The sequence below is a fragment of the Chiloscyllium punctatum genome, chromosome 34 (assembly GCF_047496795.1).
Source record: "Chiloscyllium punctatum isolate Juve2018m chromosome 34, sChiPun1.3, whole genome shotgun sequence".
Lineage (NCBI taxonomy): Eukaryota > Metazoa > Chordata > Chondrichthyes > Orectolobiformes > Hemiscylliidae > Chiloscyllium > Chiloscyllium punctatum.
This window is the reverse complement of record NC_092772.1, coordinates 31903105-31918314: the sequence shown is the minus strand read 5'-3', so window position 1 is coordinate 31918314 and position 15210 is coordinate 31903105. Positions and strand designations below refer to the sequence as shown.

The window sequence follows — 15210 nt, the reverse complement described above, 5'->3', positions numbered from 1 at the left end:
TCTGTTTCCGTGCTGGATGGCTTCATGATCCTTTGAGTTTATTCACAAAAAAAAACTTTATACATAGACAGTCACAAACACAGTTCAGTTCTAAACAAATATTTGAATTTGACTCTATCCAAACACCGCTCTTACACGTACAATACTAATATTTACATATATTCAAGCATGGCGAGGGTCTGGTAACTGAACAGACTCCCATTTCCCTTCAGCAGGAAGCCCTCAGACAGGGGGGGGGGTCTTCCCACAGGGCCCCTTGGCAGTCGCTGCCCCAGGCTTTACTGCGTCCTTCAGCACATAGTCCTGGACCTTGGAATGTGTCAGTCTGCAACACTCAGTCAGGGTCAACTCCTTGCTCTGGGAGACCCACTAGGTTCGGGCAGACCGAAGAGGGTCTTTCACCGGGCTGTTGGTCCCCCAGACAGAGTGGGTGTTTGTCTCGGTGTGAACAGACTGGAGAGCACAGAGTCTCACTCACGGAGCTGTTCGAGATGAACCTCGACACAACCCACTGCATCTTCCTCCGGATTGCCTTTGTACAGGCACACTCCAGCAGGAGATGTCTGACAGTCTGTACCCCCCCCCGCCCGCCTCTCCCCCACAGCTGCTTTGTGGGTAGGGTGCGGTGGCACAGACCGACTGGAAGGATCCTCTCACCACCAGCCCCGCGATGCCGTGGTGCTTGTGAGAAGGTTCCAGTGTAGGGGTTGGGGCATAATGTTGAAGATGTACAGGACATGGTGCAGCCTCTTCTCGAGAAATGTGTCCAGTTCTGGTCATCTTGGAATGGGAAGGATAGTGCCAAGCTGGACAGTGTTCAGAAGACCTTTCCCAGGAGGTTGCCAGGACAGTAGGGTTTGAGTAATAAGGAAAGACTGGACAGTCACCACATCCCTCCCTCTCTCGGTAACCCCCTCCACCCCCTCCACCCACTCCCCCTCTCGGTAACTACCTCCTGCCCCTCCACACCCTCCCCCTCTCTCTGTAACCCCCTCCTGCCCCTCCACCCCCTCCCCCTCTCTCGGTAACCCCCTCCTGCCCCTACACCCCTCCCTATCTCTGTAACCCCCTCCTGCCCCTCCACCCCCTCCCTCTCTCTGTAACCCCCTGCTGTCCCTCCACCCCCTCCCCCTCTCTCTGTAACCCCCTCCTGCCCCTACACCCCTCCCTATCTCTGTAACGCCCTCCTGCCCCTCCACCCCCTCCCTATCTCTGTAACGCCCTCCTGCCCCTCCACCCCCCCCTTCCCCTATCTCTGTAACCCCCTCCAGCCCCTACACCCCCTCCCCCTCTCTCGGTAACCCCCTGCTGTCCCTCCACCCCCTCCCTCTCTCTCTGTAACCCCCTCCTGCCCCTACACCCCTCGCTATCTCTGTAACGCCCTCCTGCCCCTCCACCCCCTCCCTCTCTCTGTAACCCCCTCCTGCCCCTACACCCCTCCCTATCTCTGTAACGCCCTCCTGCCCCTCCACCCCCTCCCTCTCTCTGTAACACCCTCCTGCCCCTCCCCCTCCCCCTCCCCCTCTCTCTGTAACCCCTTCCTGCCCCTCCACCCCCTCCCTCTCTCTCTGTAACCCCCTCCTGCCCCTACACCCCTCCCTATCTCTGTAACGCCCTCCTGCCCCTCCAACCCCTCCCCCTATCTCTGTAACCCCCCGCTGCCCCTCCACCCCCTCCCCCTCTCTCTGTAACCCCCTCCTGCCCCTCCACCCCCTCCCCCTCTCTCTGTAACCCACTGCTGCCCCTCCACCCCCTCCCCCTCTCTCTGTAACCCCCTACTGTCCCTCCACCCCCTCCCCCTCTCTCTGTAACCCCCTGCTGTCTCTCCACCCCCTCCCCCTCTCTCTGTAACCCCCTCCTGCCCCTCCACCCCCTCCCCCTCTCTCTGTAACCCCCTACTGTCCCTCCACCCCCTCCCCCTCTCTCTGTAACCCACTGCTGCCCCTCCACCCCCTCCCCGTCTCTCTGTAACCCCCTGTTGTCCCTCCACCCCTCTCTGTAACCCCCTGCTGCCCCTCCACCCCTCTCTGTAACCCCCTGCTGTCCCTCCACCCCCTCCCCATCTCTCTGTAACCCCCTCTTGCCCCTCCACCCCCTCCCCGTCTCTGTAACCCCCTGTTGCCCCTCCATCCCCTCCCCCCTCTCTGTAACCCCCTCCTGTCCCTCCACCCCCTCCCCCTCTCTCTGTAACCCCCTGCTGCCCCTCCCCCCTCCCCCTCTCTCTGTAACCCCCTGCTGCCCCTCCCCCCTCCCCCTCTCTCTGTAACCCCCTCCACCCCCTCTCTGTAACCCCCTGCTGCCCCTCCCCCCCTCTCTGTAACCCCCTGCTGCCCCTACCCCCCTCCCCCTCTCTCTGTAACCCCCTCCTGCCCCTCCCCCCCTCCCCCTCCCCCTGTAACCCCCTGCTGCCCCTACCCCCCTCCCCCTCTCTCTGTAACCCCCTCCTGCCCCTCCCCCCCTCCCCCTCTCTCTGTAACCCCCTCCTGCCCCTCCCCCCCCTCCCCCTCTCTCTGTAACCCCCTCCTGCCCCTCCACCCCCTCCCCCTCTCTCTGTAACCCCCTCCACCCCCTCCCTGTCTCTCTGTAACACCCTCCTGCCCCTCCACCCCCCTCCCCCGTCTCTCTGTAACCCCCTCCACACCCTCCCCATCTCTCTGTAACCCACTGCTGCCCCTCCACCCCCTCCCCCTCTCTCTGTAACCCCCTCCTGTCCCTCCACCCCCTCCCCCTCTCTCTGTAACCCCCTCCTGCCCCTCCACCCCCTCCCCCTCTCTCTGTAACCCCCTCCTGCCCCTCCACCCCCTCCCCCTCTCTCTGTAACCCCCTCCTGCCCCTCCACCCCCTCCCCCTCTCTCTGTAACCCCCTCCCCCTCTCTCTGTAACCCCCTCCTGCCCCTCCACCCCCTCCCCCTCTCTCTGTAACCCCCTCCTGCCCCTCCCCCTCTCTCTGTAACCCCCTGCTGCCCCTCCACCCCCTCCCCCTCTCTCTGTAACCCCCTCCTGCCCCTCCACCCCCTCCCCCTCTCTCTGTAACCCCCTCCTGCCCCTCCACCCCCTCCCCCTCTCTCTGTAACCCCCTCCCCCTCTCTCTGTAACCCCCTCCTGCCCCTCCACCCCCTCCCCCTCTCTCTGTAACCCCCTCCTGCCCCTCCACCCCCTCCCCCTCTCTCTGTAACCCCCTCCTGCCCCTCCACCCCCTCCCCCTCTCTCTGTAACCCCCTCCACCCCCTCCCTGTCTCTCTGTAACACCCTCCTGCCCCTCCACCCCCTCCCCCGTCTCTCTGTAACCCCCTCCACACCCTCCCCATCTCTCTGTAACCCACTGCTGCCCCTCCACCCCCTCCCCCTCTCTCTGTAACCCCCTCCTGTCCCTCCACCCCCTCCCCCTCTCTCTGTAACCCCCTCCTGCCCCTCCCCCCCTCTCTGTAACCCCCTCCTGCCCCTCCCCCCCTTCCCCCCTCTCTGTAACCCCCTCCTGCCCCTCCCCCCCTCCCCGTCTCTCTGTAACCCCCTCCCCCTCTCTCTGTAACCCCCTCCTGCCCCTCCCCCCCCTCCCCCTCTCTCTGTAACCTCCTTGGGTCCCTCCACCCCCTCCCCCTCTCTCTGTACCCCCCTGCTGCCCCTCCACCCCCTCCCCCTCTCTCTGTACCCCCCTGCTGCCCCTCCACCCCCTCCCCCTCTCTCTGTACCCCCCTGCTGCCCCTCCACCCCTCTCTGTAACCCCCTCCTGCCCCTCCCCCCCTCCCCCTCTCTCTGTACCCCCCTGCTGCCCCTCCACCCCCTCCCCCCCTCTCTGTAACCCCCTCCTGCCCCTCCCCCCCTCCCCCTCTCTCTGTAACCCCCTCCTGCCCCTCCACCCCCTCCCCCTCTCTCTGTAACCTCCTTGGGTCCCTCCACCCCCTCCCCCTCTCTCTGTAACCCCCTCCTGCCCCTCCCCCCCCTCCCCCTCTCTCTGTAACCCCCTCCTGCCCCTCCACCCCCTCCCCCCCTCTCTGTAACCTCCTTGGGTCCCTCCACCCCCTCCCTATCTCAGTCTCTCTCTCTCTCCAGATGCCTGGGCCCTGCTTTCGCTGAGTGTGTGGGACTGTGGTCTGAGCTCGGTCTCTCTCGGTCTCTCTCTCTCTCTCTGTCTCTGTCTCGGTCTCTCTCTCTCTCTCTCTGTCTCTGTCTCTGTCTCTGTCTCTGTCTCTCTCTGTCTCTGTCTCTCTCTCTCTCTCTGTCTCTGTCTCTGTCTCTCTCTCTCTCTCTCTCTGTCTCTCTCTCTCTCTCTCTCTCTCTCTCTGTCTCTGTCTCTGTCTCTCTCTCTCTCTCTCTCTGTCTCTGTCCCTGTGTGTGTGTGTGTGTGTGTGTGTGTCTGAGCAGGGCCCCCGTGGCAGTTTCCCATCTGACTCAGCCTGCCAATATGCAAATGTACTGGGGCAATGCAAATAACCCGGCTGCTGGCTCCTGAGGCCCTGCCTGACAGGCTCACAGTTCGGCCTGTACTTCATCCGGCCACCTCACTGCGTCAGGGACAAAGACCTGCAGCTCCCTCAGGCCTGCGACCCTCCCCTCTCCCTCAGGCCTGCGACCCTCCCCTCTCCCTCAGGCCTGCGACCCTCCCCTCTCCCTCAGGCCTGCGACCCTCCCCTCTCCCTCAGGCCTGCGACCCTCCCCTTTCCCTCAGGCCTACGACCCTCCCCTCTCCCTTTGCTCTGTGATGTTCCTCCATCTTGTCTGAGTTCTCCCTCTCTCTCCCTCCCTCCCTCAGTCTGAGTCCTCTCTCTCGCTCCTTCACCCCTCAGTCTGAGCCTCCCCTTCTCTCTCTCACTCCCTCAGTCTGAGTCCTCCCTCCCTCTCTCTCCCTCCCTCAGTCTGAGTCCTCCCTCCCTCTCTCTCTCTCTCTCCCTCCCTCTGTCTGAGTCCTCCCTCACTCTCTCTCTCCCTCCCTCAGTCTGAGTCTCCCTCTCTCTCTCCCTCCCTCAGTCTGAGTCTCCCTCTCTCTCTCCCCCCCTCTGTCTGAGTCCTCCCTCTCTCCCTCTCTCTCCCTCCCTCAGTCTGAGTCCTCTCTCTCTCTCCCTCCCTCAGTCTGAGTCCTCTCTCTCTCTCTCTCGCTCCCTCCCTCCCTCACTCTGAGTCCTCTCTCCCTCCCTCCCTCCCTCACTCTGAGTCCTCTCTCTCTCTCTCCCTCCCTCAGTCTGAGTCCTCTCTCTCTCCCCACTCCGTCTGAGTCCTCTCTCTCTCTCTCTCTCTCCCTTCCTCCCTCGCTCTGAGTCCTCTCTCTCTCTCTCCCCACCTCAGTCTGAGTCCTCTCTCTCTTTCTCTCTCTCTCTCCCTCTCTCACTCTGATTCCTCTCTCCCTACCTCCCTCCCTCCCTCACTCTGATTCCTCTCTCCCTACCTCCCTCCCTCCCTCACTCTGAGTCCTCTCTCTCTCTCTCCCTCCCTCCCTCCCTCACTCTGAGTCCTCTCTCTCTCTCTCTCCCTCTCTCACTCTGATTCCTCTCTCCCTACCTCCCTCCCTCCCTCACTCTGATTCCTCTCTCCCTACCTCCCTCCCTCCCTCACTCTGATTCCTCTCTCCCTACCTCCCTCCCTCCCTCACTCTGATTCCTCTCTCCCTACCTCCCTCCCTCCCTCACTCTGAGTCCTCTCTCCCTACCTCCCTCCCTCCCTCACTCTGAGTCCTCTCTCCCTACCTCCCTCCCTCCCTCACTCTGAGTCCTCTCTCTCTCCCTCCCTCCCTCCCTCACTCTGAGTCCTCTCTCTCTCTCTCTCCCTCCCTCCCTCCCTCACTCTGAGTCCTCTCTCTCTCCCTCCCTCCCTCACTCTGAGTCCTCTCTCTCTCTCTCCCTCCCTCCCTCACTCTGAGTCCTCTCTGTCCCTCCCTCCCTCCCTCACTCTGAGTCCTCTCTCTCTTTCTCTCTCTCTCTCCCCCCCCTAGTCTGAGTCCTCCCCCTCTCTCTCCCTCTCTCTCCCCCCCTCAGTCTGAGTCCTCCCCCTCTCTCTCCCCCCCTCAGTCTGAGTCCTCCCCCTCTCTCTCTCTCCCTCCCTCACTCTGAGTCCTCTCTCTCTCTCCCCCCCCTCAGTCTGAGTCCTCTCTCTCTCTCTCTCTCTCTCTCTCTCCCCCCCCCTCAGTCTGAGTCCTCCCCCCCTCTCCCTCCCTCACTCTGAGTCCTCTCTCTCTCTCCCCCCCTCAGTCTGAGTCCTCCCCCCCTCTCTCTCTCCCTCCCTCACTCTGAGTCCTCTCTCTCTCTCTCTCTCCCTCCCTCACTCTGAGTCCTCTCTCTCTCTCTCTCTCTCTCTCCCTCCCTCACTGAGTCCTCTCTCTCTCTCTCTCTCCCCGCCCTCAGTCTGAGTCCTCCCCTCTCTCTCTCTCCCTCCCTCACTCTGAGTCCTCTCTCTCTCTCTCTCTCCCTCCCTCACTGAGTCCTCTCTCTCTCTCTCTCTCTCTCCCCCCCTCAGTCTGAGTCCTCCCTCTCTCTCTCTCCCTCCCCCACTCTGAGTCCTCTCTCTCTCTCTCTCTCTCTCCCTCCCTCACTGAGTCCTCTCTCTCTCTCTCTCTCTCTCCCCCCCTCAGTCTGAGTCCTCCCTCTCTCTCTCTCTCTCCCTCCCCCACTCTGAGTCCTCTCTCTCTCTCTCTCTCCCTCCCTCACTGAGTCCTCTCTGTCTCTCTCCCCCCCTCAGTCTGAGTCCTCTCTCTCTCTCTCTCTCTCTCTCCCCGCCCTCAGTCTGAGTCCTCCCCCCCTCTCCCTCCCTCAGTCTGAGTCCTCCCTCTCTCTCTTTCTCCCTCCCTCACTCTGAGTCCTCTCTCTCTCTCTCTCTCCCTCCCTCACTCTGAGTCCTCTCTGTCTCTCTCCCCCCCTCAGTCTGAGTCCTCCCTTCCTCTCTCTCTCCGTCCCCCACTCTGAGTCCTCTCTGTCTCTCTCCCCCCCTCAGTCTGATCCTCTCTCTCTCTCTCTCTCTCTCTCTCCCCTCCCTCACTGAGTCCTCTCTCTCTCTCTACCCCCTCGGTCTGAGTCCTCCCCCTCTCCCTCTCTCTCTCCGTCCCTCATGAGGTGATGTCCTGATTGTCTTTGAGCCTCATCCTGCTCTTTCTGAGCTCACCGACATGTGCCACCTTCCTCACCGATAACGTTGGGGGGGGGAACATTCACTGGGCAAGTCATGGGAAAGGATTTGGAGGTGGTCATTTTGGGTCCTTTTAGCCCGCTCAGACTTCCATCAAGAGCGTGGCTGATCCGATTGTGGGCTTGGCTCCGTTCCTGGCCTGGCCTCTTGGTCTCTGGCCCCGGTTTGTCCAACCCCTGTCTCATATAGCCACAGTATCCTTCGCTGTCCCAGTCGCCCCACTCTGTGGCAAACAGAGCTCTGCATACGAAACACCCTCTGCCTTAGTTAGAGTCCTACAGTCTCAGAGATATACTGCATGGAAACAGGCCCTTCAATCCAATTCATCCATAGTGATCAGTTTTCCTAAATTAATCCAGTCCCACTTGCCAGCACTTGGTCCCTATCCCTCTGCACCCTTCCTATTCATATACCCATCCAAATGCCTTTTAAATGCTCTAATTGTACCAGCCTCCACCACATCCTCTGGCAGCTCATTCCATACACGTACCACCCTCTGCGTAAAAAAGTTGCCCCTTAGATCCCTTTTATGTCTTTCCCCTCTCACCCTAAACCTATGCCCTCCAGTTCTGGACTCCCCCACCCCAGGGAAAAGACCTTGTCCCTTCTCTGTTTACCCTCTCCATGCCCCCTCATAATTTTGTAAACCTCTATAAGGTCACCCCTCAGCCTCCGACGCTCCAGGGAAAACAGCCCCCAGCCTGTTCAGCCTCTCCCTGTAGCTCAAACCTTATGACCCTGACAACATCCTTGTAAATATTTTCAGAACCGTCTCAAGTTTAAGAACATCTTTCCCATAGTAGGGAGACCAGAATTGAACACAGTATTCCAAAGGTGACCTCAGCAATGACCAATAAACTCCCAACTCCTGTCCTCAATACTCTGACCAATAACGGAAAGCATACCAAACACCTTCTTCACTATTCTATCTACCTGCGACTCCACTTTCAAGGAGCTATGAACCTGCACTCCAAGGTCTCGCTGTTCAGCAACACTCCCCAGGACCTTACCGTTAAGTGGATCAGTCCTGCCCTGATTTGGCTTTCCCAAAATGCAGCCCCTCGCATTTATCTGAATGAAGCTCCATCTGTCACTCCTCAGCCCATCGGCCCATCTGATCCAGATCTTGTTGTCATTTGAGGTAACCCTCTTCGCTGTTCACTTGCCCCCCTGATGGGAGACCACTTCTTTTTAAGTTGTACCCTCCCCGGTGGAGGTCTGAAGGATTCTCAATGTCTTGGTCGCAGCGCCAGATTATTCCATTACCTGAGAAGCAATCAGATAACAGTTGGTGGGCAGAAGACCAATACCATTGGTTAACTGCTCATGAGCCCACAGACCAATGATCTTCTTGTTGCTAACCAAAGTATCATTAGTGCACAGACCCTGGCTCGAGGTTCAACGCCATTTGAAGGACTGTACCTGTGTGAACTGTGCTTGCTTTTAAAATATGTAGTAACCCTCCACTAACCCTTGGCTTTTTAAAACAGTCCCTGAATCCATTTCAACCACAATCCAAAAATATCGAAAATTAAGTCTTTCGACAGAGTTTCACTTTGAGTCAAATTTGACTTCTCTTGAGACCTGTCTGGTGTACGTTTTCATTGTGAATTCGTTGGAAGTGTGTCGAGGCTTTTATTACCCATCTGCTGAACCATGGGCTGAAGATCGACCCACAGCGTTGTTAGGGAGGGAATTCCAGGCTTCCGACTCAGCAGCACGGAAGAAATGGCTGATGTTTTTTCCACGTCTGGATGGTGAGAGGCTCAGAGGGGGAACTTACATGAGGTGGTGTCCGCACATATCTGCTGCTTGCCCTTCTAGTTGGAAGGGGCCACGGTAATAGAAGGTGCTGCCCCAGGATCTTTGTGAGTTTCCGCAGTGCCTCTTGGAGATGGGACACACTGCTGTTACTGAGCGTCGGCGGTGAAGGGGAGTGGAAGCTTTTGAATGTGGGGCCAATCCAGCGGGGGGGGGGGCTGCTTTGTCTCTGGAGGGTGTTGAGCTTCTTGACAGTTGTGGGAGCTGCCCCCATCCAGGGGCAAGTGGGGAGTATTCCCCTCACCCTCCCGACCTGGGCCTCGCCAAGGGTGGGACAGGCTTGGTGTGGGGGGGGGGGCGAGTCAGGAGGGGAGTTACTCACTGCAGGGGGTTACAAGCCTCTGACCTGCTCTCGCAGTCGCTCTGTTGATATGATGAGACCAGTTCAATGTTGATAGGAGTGCACTTAATGACAGAAATACCTTTGATTTTCAAAGACAATGGCTAGATGCTCCCTTGTTGGAGATGTTCATAGCCCGGCATTTGTGTCTGACTGAGGGAGAGCTGTATGTACAAAATGTCCAATGGGCATGAGCAGTCTGTCTGGTGGGCATACTGGTGGGGATACTGGTGGGGATACTGGTGGGCATACTGGTGGGCATACTGGTGGGGATACTGGTGGGGATACTGGTGGGCATACTGGTGGGCATACTGGTGGGGATACTGGTGGGGATACTGGTGGGGATACTGGTGGGCATACTGGTGGGCATACTGGTGGGGATACTGGTGGGGATCCTGGGAGATGATGCAGGCATTTGGTTAAGGAGTGGGCTTTAATGAATCCGTGTTATATCCCTCTTGTGCATACTTGATATGCATCTAACCTGCTTTTATCCTCCCGTTTTTCCCTCTCCTGCCATGACCCTCCCAGTCTTAATCTCTAACACTCTTACATTTGGATGCAGAACTGGCTCAAAGGTAGAAGACAGAGGGTGGTGGTGGAGGGTTGTTTTTCAGACTGGAGGCCTGTGACCAGTGGAGTGCCACAAGGATCGGTGCTGGGTCCTCTACTTTTTGTCATTTACATAAATGATTTGGATGTGAGCATAAGAGGTACAGTTAGTAAGTTTGCAGATGACACGAAAATTGGAGGTGTAGTGGACAGCGAAGACGGTTACCTCAGATTACAACAGGATCTTGAGCAGATGGGCCAATGGGCTGAGAAGTGGCAGATGGAGTTTAATTCAGATAAATGTGAGGTGCTGCATTTTGGGAAAGCAAATCTTAGCAGGATTTATACACTGAATGGTAAAGTCCTTGGGAGTGTTGCTGAACAAAGAGACCTTGGAGTGCAGGTTCATAGCTCCTTGAAAGTGGAGTCACAGGTAGATAGGATAGTGAAGAAGGTGTTTGGTATGCTTTCCTTTATTGGTCAGAGTATTGAGTACAGGAGTTGGGAGGTCATGTTGCGGCTGTACAGGACATTGGTTAGGCCACTGTTGGAATATTGCGTGCAGTTCTGGTCTCCTTCCTATCGGAAAGATGATGTGAAACTTGAAAGGGTTCAGAAAAGATTTACAAGGATGTTGCCAGGGTTGGAGGATTTGAGCTACAGGGAGAGGCTGAACAGGCTGGGGCTGTTTTCCCTGGAGCATCGGAGGCTGAGGGGTGACCTTATAGAGGTTTATAAAATCATGAGGGGCATGGGATAGGGTAAATAGACAAAGTCTTTTCCCTGGGGTGGGGGAGTCCAGAACTAGAGGGCATAGGTTTAGGGTGAGAGGGGAAAAGATATAAAAGATATAAGGGGCAACATTTTCACACAGAGGGTGGTACGTGTATGGAATGAGCTGCCAGAGGATGTGGTGGAGCCTGGTACAATTACAGCATTTAAGAGGCATTTGGATGGGTATATGAATAGGAAGGGTTTACAGGGATATGGGCCGGGTGCTGGCAGGTGGGACTAGATTAGGTTGGGATATCTGGGTCAGCATGGACGGGTTGGACCGAAGGGCCTGTTTCCGTGCTGTACATCTCTATGACTCTACTCTGCCCTCTTTGACTCTCACCCTATCTCTCTCTGACTCTGTCTCTGTCTCTCTCTCTCTCTTTCTGAATCTCTTTCGCCGTCTTTCTCTCTCTCCCTGTCTCTCTCTTTCTCCCTTCAGTTTCTCACCCACTGTCTCTGTCTGAATCTCTCAATCTCTGGCTGTTTGTCACAGTCTCTGACCCCTCTCTCACTTCATCCCTATCTCCCTGTCACTGTAAGTCTCTCTCTCTCTCTCTCTCTCAGCTTCAATGTGATTGGTTTGAAGTTGATTCTGTTTCTGTTCTTTTGCAGCAATAAGAATGAACAAAGGGACAGAATGTGAGAATCCCGGGTTGGATTCCCAGCTGGAACTGACAGGTATGCTGCTGCAGTTTTGTCGCATGTTTTGGAGCATTGCAGTTCCTCAACCCAACTCCCGCTCACCGTCCCCAGTTATCTGTGTCTCTTGCTCAGCCTGCCTCAAGTCCACAGCACTCCATCACCCAGCATTACAGGAGGGGGCTGATGATCGCACTGGTATCTGATGGTGAGGTCCTTCCTGTATACCCAGTCGGTCTGTGCCACCGCACCCTACCCACGAAGCGGCTGCGAGGTGGTGGGTGGGGGGGGGCAGACGGGGGTGGGGGGGGGGTACAGACTGTCAGACATCTCCTGCTGGAGTGTGCCTGTACAAAGGCAATCCGGAGGAAGATGCAGCGGGTTGTGTCGAGGTTCATCTCGAACAGCTCCGTGAGTGAGACTCTGTGCTCTCCAGTCTGTTCACACCGAGACAAACACCCACTCTGTCTGGGGGACCAGCAGCCCGGTGAAAGACCCTCTTCGGTCTGCCCGAACCTAGTGGGTCTCCCAGAGCAAGGAGTTGACCCTGGCTGAGTGCTGCAGACTGACACATTCCAAGGTCCCAGGCATACGTTGTGGGAGCTTTTATTGGGAGAGGGATTGAGTTTCAGAGCCATGAGGTCAAGCTGTGACTGTGCAAAACTCTGGTGCGGCCACACCTGGAGTATTGCGTACAGTTCTGGTCGCTGCATTATAGGAAGGGTGTGGAAGAATTGGAAAGGGTTCAGAGGAGATTTACCAGGATGTTGCCTGGTATGGAGGGAAGGTCTTATGAGGAAAGGCTGAGGGACTTGAGGCTGTTTTTATTAGAGAGAAGGTTGAGAGGTGACTTAATGGAGACATATAAGATAATCAGAGGGTGAGATAGGTTAGACAGTGAGAGTCCTTTTCCTCAGATGGTGATGGTTAGCACGAGGGGACATAGCTTTAAACTGAGGGGTGATAGATGTAGGACAGATGTCAGAGTTAGTTTCTTTACTCAGAGTAGTAGGGGTGTGGAACGTACTGCCTGCAACAGTAATAGACTCCTGAAGAAGGGCTGATGCCCGAAACGTCGATTCTCCTGCTCCTTGGATGCTGCCCTGACCTGCTGCGCTTTTCCAGCAACACATTTTTCAGCTCTGATCCCCAGCATCTGCAGCCCTCACCCGCAGTAATAGACTCACCAACTTGAAGGGCATTTAAATGGTCATTGGATAGGCATATGGACGAGAATGGAATAGTGTAGGATAGATGGGCTTCAGATTGGTTCCAGAGGTTGGCGCAACATTGAGGGCCGAAGGGCCTGTACTGCGCTGTCATGTTTGACGTTCTGTGTTTTAATGTTCTGAGGGTGACACTAAACCCTGGGGCAGCTGGGGCTGAGGCACGATGGGGAAAGACAGGTTTTCCTGCTGAAGGTAAACGGGGGTCCGTTCAGTTATTGGACCCTCCCAGTGCCTGGTCTTCTGTCAGTATGAGTATTGTATGTGTAAGAGAGGCCTTTGGTTTCTTTGGATAGTCAAACTCCCAATGGTTGGTTTATTTACTTAATATGTAACTGAAGAGAACCAAGCCGCTTTTGTGACAATGTGCGTACGCACAGAGATTTTTTTTATGATTGAAGATTTTATGATTTTGGAAATTTCGGAAAAAAAAAAGAGGGGCTGACGATCGGGCTGTTCTTCTGCACAGAAAGTGTTTTGAGAGTGAGTTCAAAGCAGACAACTCAGGGAGTGATGACTCAGTGAAGTGTGGGTTAGCTGGCGGTAAGATTCTGTTTGAGTGCTGGTGGGAACCACAGGCTGCTGGGCTGACTGGACGGAACAGCAGACCAGCCTCTTTATTTGGACCCTCCTTCCCACCCCACACTGGTTAGCACTGCTGCCTCACAGCGCCAGGGACCCGGGTTCAATTCCCGCCTCAGGCGACTCTCTGTGTGGAGTTTGCACATTCTCCCTGTGTCTGCGTGGGTTTCCTCCGGGTACTCCGGTTTCCTCCCACAGTCCAAAGATGTGCAGGTCAGGGTGAATTGGTCATGTTAAATTGCCTGTAGTGTTAGGTAAGGGGTAAATGTAGGGGTATGGGTGGGTTGTGCTTCGGCGGGGCGGTGTGGACTTGTTGGGCCGAAGGGCCTGTTTCCACACTGTAAGTAATCTCATCTAAACACACAAATGACCTGGAATTGACAGCACAAAAGCTAACGAGGCCCATTTCACATTAGCTGCCTCGTCCCCCATTTCAACTCAGTCCACCCGAAATGTGTGCCCTTTTCGGACTCATTTGTGTGCCGAGCCACTCCTGAAACCTAACACTGATGTTCACAGCTTTGGATTGAGCAGCAACTCTTGTAAATTGCCGCGTCTCGTGGCACAGCTGTCCCCACGAACGAACTCGAAGCTCCGGATCTGATTCCCAGCCCACACTCGGCGGCCTCAGGGCACTGTGTTATCAACACAGTCACTTCAAGGCAGGTGATGGTCTTGTGGTGTTATCGCAGGGAATATGCTGGGGATCCGGGTTCAAATCCCAACCCGGCAGATTGCAAAATTTGAACTCGATGAAGATCTGGGATTGAGAGTTTAATTGGAGAACCCCATCTGGGTCACAAATGTCCCTTGGGGAAGGAAACTGCCGTCCTGACCTGGTCTGGCCTACATGTGACTCCAGAACCCCAGCAATATGGTTGACTTTTAACTGCCTTCTCGGATCGGCAGGACAAGCTAGCCTAGTCAGTGACACCAATGAATGTTTAAAAAGGTCATGGATCAACTTGCAAATCCTTCTGACTCACTGAGGGACGCCTGGTCTCCTGTGTCATGGATGGAATCAGACCAGGACCATCAGTGTCCAGAGCTCAAGAGCAAAGACTGCTGGGTAACCTGTATGTAAACACGACGATTTCCGAGTGATGTCTCCCCACCAAGGCTGCATTCATTCCCTTTCAGTTTGGCTCAAGACTCTTCCTAAGTTTAGATAAGACCTCAGTCAGCATCTTTCTCCAATTGGAAAGTGATCAAACTTTATCACCTTTGTTTTCGCGAGCTCCACCCAATTCTCGTGTATCTGTGGTATGTTGCCACATGGCTGCTGCAGAGTATCTCTTTGACTCTCTTCACCCATGGGATATGGGGGTCGCGAGCGAGACAGGCACTTAAGCCTGTCCTTAGTGGCTTCTTGAGAAGGTGGCGGTGAGCTTCCCTCTTGACCCGCTGCAGTCCACGTGCTCTCGGTAAACCCTCAATGCCCTTGGCGAGGGGAATTCCGTGATTTTGACCCAGCGACACTGAGGGAAGTGTATTATATTTCCAAGTCAGGATGGCGAGGGGCCCGGAGGGGAACTTGCAGGGGGTGGTGTTCCCATGTACCTTCCGCCCCTTGTCCTCCGAGATGGAAGCAATCGTGGGTTTGGAAGGTGCAGCCTGAAGAGCTTCGGTGAGTTTCTGCAGTGCATCTTGGAGATGGTACACACTGCCGTCACGGAGGGTTGGTGGCAGGGGGGAGAGGGTCTTTTGTGGACGTAGTGCCGATTAAAATGGCTGGTTTGTCTTGGATGGTGTCGAGTCTCTTGAGTGTTATTTATATGGGCTGCAGTCATCCAGGCAAATGGCATGTATCCCCTCACACTCCTGACTTGTGCCTTGTCGATGGTGGGCAACCTTTGGAGAGTCAGGAGACGAGTTGTTCACTGCAGGGTCCATCTTGGAGCCACTGTATTTGTACGAGGAGTTAAGTTCAGATTCTGGTCGATGGTAACCCCCCAGGATGTTGACAAGTTGATCGTTCAGTGCCATTGAATACCAAGGGGCAGTGGTTAGCGTCTCTCTCGTTGACGATGTCCGTAGCCTGGCATTTGTGTGGGGCGAATCTTACTTGCCACCTGTCAGCCCAAGCCTGGGTATTGTCCCAGATCTTGTTGCATTTGAGCACGGACTGCTTCAGCGCCTGTTGAGGGGCAAACGGTGCTGATC

At 56.0% G+C, this 15210-nt stretch overlaps 1 long non-coding RNA gene across 3 annotated transcripts in view; it reads left to right on the top strand.

Annotated features, from left to right (window-relative positions):
• Positions 1-15210, top strand: part of LOC140459002 (uncharacterized) — an 886814-nt gene that overhangs the window by 863124 nt on the left and 8480 nt on the right. For all 3 annotated transcript variants that reach the window (XR_011953813.1, XR_011953812.1, XR_011953811.1), the window contains exon 4: positions 11213-11278. This is a non-coding gene — a long non-coding RNA (uncharacterized lncRNA). The remainder of the gene's footprint in view (positions 1-11212; positions 11279-15210) is intronic.